The sequence below is a fragment of the Empidonax traillii genome, unplaced genomic scaffold, assembly GCF_003031625.1.
Source record: "Empidonax traillii isolate 1590-97213 ecotype Southwest subspecies unplaced genomic scaffold, ASM303162v1 scaffold340:size591717, whole genome shotgun sequence".
Lineage (NCBI taxonomy): Eukaryota > Metazoa > Chordata > Aves > Passeriformes > Tyrannidae > Empidonax > Empidonax traillii.
Genome location: NW_020955533.1, coordinates 361,837 through 368,321, shown reverse-complemented (window position 1 = coordinate 368,321; position 6,485 = coordinate 361,837). Strand labels below are relative to the sequence as shown.

At 43.8% G+C, this 6,485-nt stretch overlaps 1 long non-coding RNA gene across 1 annotated transcript; it reads left to right on the top strand.

Moving 5' to 3' along the window:
- The first annotated feature begins 3,797 nt into the window (after positions 1–3,797).
- On the top strand, positions 3,798–6,128 carry LOC114061571. Its single transcript, XR_003572150.1, has 4 exons — positions 3,798–3,881; positions 4,349–4,427; positions 5,149–5,228; positions 6,072–6,128. It is a non-coding gene; the product is annotated as an uncharacterized LOC114061571 (long non-coding RNA).
- The last annotated feature ends 357 nt before the right edge of the window (positions 6,129–6,485 follow it).

Here is a 6,485-nt window from a genome sequence, read left to right as displayed (position 1 = left end):
GGGCCAGTTCAGAAAGCAGGCAGGCATACCCCAGCAGTGATATGGTGTTAAACTGCAGGTAAAGCACGTAGATATATTCTGTTTTCCGAGTCTATGTGCATGTGCTCTTTGCTAAAGATTTCCTACAGCAAATAATAGAGAGAATCAAAGAAGGTATGTTATTTTCTTTCCTCATTTCATCTCTGTTTGAGCATTGAAATACTAACCATCTCTGTAGGCAACTGAAGAGTTTTTAGCAAAACAATTTTTGCAAAGGCCTTTTTGTCACCAAAATTCACCATTTCAAAAACAAATTTGATTGATATGCAATATTTTAAAATTTTGATTAAACTCAGGAAGCATCAAAAGATTCTCCTTTTTGTGAATGAAGAAGACTGCTCGAAAGCATGGGAAATTTGCAGTTTCCATTACAAATTGTTGTGAAGATTTAAGGAGCAAGAAACCATGTAAGTGCAGGGAAAAAGGAAATTGCAGCATATTCCATGCAGTTCCAGTTCGGAATGCCACAAGGCTTAGACTGGAAACTGTAAAAATAGGCTCAGATTAGAAACCCATTTCAATTTTCTCTTCTAATGCTGTGCTTGGCAGTGTAAGGGCCTGAAATCGTGACAGATTAGGCACTTTGGCAGGTTTTTAAAATGTCTCAGAGACAGATTTGCCTGGTTCCACCCACCTCAGTAGACGCTGGCAATCCTTGAGGCAGCTTTTACAGTTTTGCATTAGTCTTTTCTCTGTCTCTCTAAACAAATACGGTGTGTGGCTGTCACTGCAGGGGAAGATGAAGTAAATGACAAACACTGAGTGTCAGCAATGGTCAAAAGTTGGAGGCAGCAAAGACTTGGAACAGCTTCAGGTGTGCAGCACAGAGGGCAGTGAGGAAAAGAGCTTTGTCAGGTAGGGAAACCCTGAGCTAACCACTCTGCAAAAGAGAGCAAAGGACCTGCTGCTGTAGAGGAACACCGTGGGCAAGAAGAAAGTGGGTCATGCCTGGTGCTTGTATATTTAAAGGTTAAAAAATTTTCACTGAGTGTTGAGGCAGCAGCTGGGACTTACAGAAGCGCTGCATTCCTTTAAGTGAGGATGGCAAAGAGGGGATAAAAGAGTGGTGGTGTTTACATTGCTTTTGAACCAAGCAGACTCTGTCCTAATGTGCAGGCTGTTCCTCTGCTGCCTGATGATACACATCATCATCCTGTGGCAAGGACCAGGGACTAAGATGTACTGAATCTCATGTCATTGTAGATTTCCTTGTCATCAGTGATCACCCTGCAGCAGGCTACTTTGGTATATTACTACATTCAACCTTCTCAAATTACTTTAAAGCCCTTGCTCTGATCTCCAGGGTCCCCCTGATTTGGGAGAGAACAGAGCTGACAACACCTGTCCAGTGAACTGTGGGTTTCTCACTTCCCAAGGTGTCTTCTGCCAAAAAATCCTGGTGAACCATAGCTATCATATGAAAATCCTGATGCTGTTCTTCCAGGTGGTTAATTTACCAACCAGCTCAATCTGAGCTTAGTTTAGGCTGTTGGCTATAATTAACCTTGAATTTTTGGAAGTTAATAACCGCAAACTTCTTCTTTCCCAAAATGGAAAGGCAGGGGGTCTTTCAGAGGTCTTACACCTTGCTTCAAAGCTGGTGTAAGCTCTTCAAAGCTCTCCTCCTTACGGGAGGAGATAAACAGGTGTGTGGGCTTTTCAGCTTCCCTGGAATGTTCAGAGAAGGGGTAGGGGGTTTCTTTCCCTGTCCCATCACTGAGTGATGAATATTTTCAATAGTGGCTTTAATTAAAAAGTGTCAGGCCTTACAATAAATGCCTACCAGGCCCCTGCTGCGATTGTCTAGCAGTAAAGGGGGAGATCAAGCCCAACAGCCCTCAAACATTTGACTTACTAAAAGCTGCCCCTCCTTTTCCTCAGTGCTCTCTCCTCCCTTACTCCAGATGACACATTTCTGCTAAAAGGCATCCAGAACTGCCCCAAAATACAAGTCCACTCAGCCAACCTCAGCTGTACTTGAAGCGTGAGTGGACAGGCTCCCTGTTTTAACACATGGGGTGTTTCATACTCCACTAAATCCACTTGTGCTTCATCTCAGCTTAAACAATTCTGCTTTCCAAAAATGTTGGATCTGAAGGGTAGAGGTTAGATAAGAAAAATACCATAAAGGAGATTTAATGCTTGATATAAAAATGCTAGGGTGCTAGAGCAATTCCAAATTTATATTTAATATATAAATAATTAAGGCCCTCATACCAGTCTCCAGGCACAAATGAAGGATGCAAAATGAGCCTTTGCTTTAGTTGCCAGACACAGGACTGAGAAAAATGGAAAAGTCATCCCCACCCATCCTTAGACACTTTGCATTTACTTAAGAGCAACAGTTGTAATAAAAGAGAAATTTTTGTAAGAAATGATCCTCCTCACAAGAAGCATGAGCTGAAAATGCCCTTATGCTATCCATGAATTTCCACCATTCTTCCCACACCCGAGAGCACCCATAGGACCAGGGGCTGAGGAGCATCCCTGAATCCAGCAGGGCCAAGATGGAGTCACTGCCAGCCTCAGGAGCCCCAGACAATCCCTATGAATGCAGCTCCAGCAGCAGAGTGGCTAGAAGGCAAACTGAATTTTAATTTCTTTTTTTTTTTTTGCTGTGTCATTTTTCATAGCACAGCAGGGCCTCAGGATGAAGGTGCTGTCCCTGGAAGAAGAGCAAACCTCCTCCCAGCCCTGTTGTGAAATGCTGGCAGAGGAACAGCTGAACATCTGAAATCTTCAAGGCTCCAGAGACTTTAAATAAGGATTGAAATTGTTAATTTTCATGAGTTTCAAAAAAAACAACGAAAAACCAAACATAATTTTAATTATGTTTACTAGGGTTAAAGTTAAGACAGTCCCCTAAGAGTTTTCAGCGGCAGACTAGGGGAGTTGGTGGGATTTCTTTAGCCCCTGGAAGGCTACAGTTTTCTCCAGGCCGAAGGTGTAGGGAGGAGGATGTCTCCCTGTGCTCTGCCCTCGTGAGGCCCCGTCTGGAGTGCTGTGTCCAGATGTGGGGACAAGCACAGGCCTGGTGGAGCAGGGCCAGAGGAAGCCCCAGAGGGCTGGAGCTCCTTTCCTCCACAACCAGGCCAGGAGAGCTGGGCCTTTCCAGCCTGGAGACGAGCGGGCTCCAGGGAGGACTCATTGGGGAATTCCAGTGCCTAAAGGAGGCCTGTAGGAAAAGCAGGATGATTTATTACATGGGCAGAGACTGATAGGAGAAGGGAGGACGCTTTTCAACTAAAAGAGACGTGACTGAGACCAGATATTAGGAAGAAGTCTGGGGATGTTGAGACTCTGGAACAGGCTGCCCAGAGAAGCTGCGGATGCCTCGTTCCTGGAAGGCCCTGTTCTAGGACAGGACCTTGAGCACCCTGATCCAGTGGATGGCATTCCTGCTCATGGCAGGGGGTTGGAACTAGACGGCTTTTAAGGTCCCTTCCAAGCCAAGGCATTCTGGAACTCCATGAAGGTGCAAAGAGAACTTTGGAATGACATGGAACATGGAAGAACGTTACCAAACAGTTGCCAAGGGCTCAGTAGACCAGGAGTTGAGTCAGCTGACAGATTCTCTGCTGGGCAGCAGATGCGCAGCATCCGCCTTCTCCGTCCTTCTCCATCCCAGGAGGGAATAGAAGGCAATTTGCTGATATTTGCTTTACTTTTCTGATAGGTTTGGAAGGACATCATTCTCTAGCCCTGAGAAATCAGGACTTTGTAGCATTGTGCTACATAAAGGAATGTAAGGGTTGGTCACCGTTGCTTCCCTGACATTCCTTTTTTGGTGTTGTCCTGTCTACTTTTTCAGTGATTTTAGATCAGAAAACACCATGAGCACAGTAAGTACCTTATTACTCAATGTAAATATGATTCTTGAAACATGTTTTCCAGGGTACTTCCAGAAAGAATTTCAACAGTCCGTAGCAAATGCATACTAACAGAAAACTATTTAAACTTCATGTAACTGCTTTTTTGGGGATGCTAAAGATTTTGAATCTGGGTGCTTGCAATAGTTCAGAAATGCTTACAGTGCGAGAAACAACCTAATGAATTGTGAACTAGTGTCATTTGCAAGCCATCAGGATAGGCTTTTTCTTGGTGAGGCAACTGGTAAGAGATCAGGTGGAATGTTTTTTCCTTCTTGCAATGGGCTCAGGTAGGAATGGCCCCTAGCACATTTTGATGCATATTCCATCCTCTGTGGAATTGTTTTCTGTATCCTCATGTGTTTTCATCGGTCTTGCAAAAATGAGGGCCATGTCGATATTACTCCCACACAAAATGCTACGGTTTTGTTCTCTCTCAGCGCTGGCGAAAGCGCCGTGGACAAGCTATCAATTCCAAACGAGCTCAGAAACGAAGCAAGCTACTGGCTTCCAGTGCAGGTGGAACCTCAGAAGCCCAGCCAGTAGACCTTGAAGAAACTGGTACACTTTATTTTGAGCTTGGTAAGAACAGAAACAGCTTTTGGAGGGTTGTTGGTGGTGTTACTGAGCTGCAATAAATTCACCACTAGTGGGAGATAATCTGTATAGCAAAGGTTGTCAAGTACTCCTCAAACATCTGAATGCCTACTCTGCTGAGCTGGCAGTTCTGACAGCTGCCACTCCAGATGGTAGCAAACTAAGTTTGGAATCACCAAGTTGGAAGGAGATAAAGAAAAGTCTATTATTAGCTATGCCCTGTCCCTCTAGGGAACATGTACAGCACAGTACTATAACATTAGGAGACCCTCTCTGATTCCGGTTTTACTGTTGGTGTTTTGGTTTTGGTTTTGTTGTTGTGTTGTTTTGGGGTTTTTTTTCTGTGTGATAAACATTCCCCTATGTTAGTTGGATCATCTGTCGGTGTGTAACTCCCACAAGCTGTTGTCATGCAACAGAATTGTGTGAGGAGCTCAGCCGCCGTTTCTCTTGTGCTGCCACTTGTGGAAGACAGGGCTGGTAATGGTCCCTGTGGACTGCTGAGGGCAAAGCTTGAGGGAAATGTTGGACACGTGCCGGAAGAGAAGGGCATAATTCAATCCTACCTCAGCCTGTTCCACAGTGACAGCCCATTTCATTCCTCTGCAATCTCTGATCTTGATTCTAATGTTCTGTTTTTCAGCTGTTGAAGAAATCATAGATTTCACAGGCGAATATTCTGGGCTTGAAGTTGCTAATATAACTGGTGATGATTCTGTTGTGGTAAGCAGTGACTAGGACAGTTCTCTCAATCTTGTAGTCAACTTAGTTTTCTCATGTGGTCCCAGACCTGTCTTCTGCCATCTAAGTAGCCTGACCCCCAGGATTGAAATACGCCCCTATTTACCACTTTAGACAGAGTTCCCAGTCAACCTCAAATACACCCATTAGCACATCAGCATCTCTGAGTACCACTTGCAGAGGGTGGAAGGGTAATCTAAAAGAGCTTGTTACCCCAGTGATTTAAAGAAAAAAACAAAGGAAAGGACAAGAAGTCATTGACTTCCCAAATGTGAAGTGTTTGGCTGCAACATTGGTTTAAAGTACTGCTCTCATTGAGATGCCAAGCAAAACTGTAGCTGACAGGGGTAAAAACTTGTTCTGTTTACTACTCTAAGAAGTCAGTTTAAAAGTCTTTTTTTTGTTACCCTGCTATTTTGAAAGACCAGTCTTTGATCCAGGCCACAGAGTAGTTTCTCCACTCAATTTTGGGATGTCACTGCTGCCAGGCAAAGAGGCATAGGAAAGGGCATATTTCCTGATAGGATTGTTCCTGAGCTTTTAAAGAGAAGGCCTCAAACTTTACAGTAGCACCTGCATGACTCGTATACAGTTTCACCAAAAAAAGAGAGCAGATTTCAGTTTAGGGTTTCTTTCTTCAGCAGCTGTTCATCTAACACATAGTTGTTGTTAAAGGCTATCACAGCTGAATTTTTCTGTTTATGGCAGAAAGGGGAAAGATTCACCCGTAGACAAAATCCAGTTAGGGAACTGGAACAGGGGAGCAGGGAGGAGGGGCTTCATTCAGATGGTTCCTAAGCTGCCTCCATTTCTTCCTTTTCCCAGCAGCGGGAGCACAATGAGAAGCACCCACTTGTTTCCGAAGCAGCAGATGAAAACTCAACAGTGCTGCCGGCGAGGGACAATGAAGAAGTACCAGCAAATGATGATGACTGTGTTACAGAAAAAGTGTCTTTCTAAATCTAATACCTGACATATGGTTAAAACAGCTGTTTGCCAAGCTTTTGGGTTCCCCTTGATTCTGTGAAAAAACTTCAGACCTGGAATATAGTGGCCTGACTGAAAGAGAACTAATTTTAATTAAAAAATAGACTAAAATAAAGAAAACAGAGCAAATATAAATAAAATCTTTGATTTAAATACCTCAAGTTTGTCTGCTCATCTATGTTGGGCTCTGTGGAGACTTCTTTTAATGGATGGAAATAACAGTCTTGGTTGGATCAGTCAGAAGCACTTGTT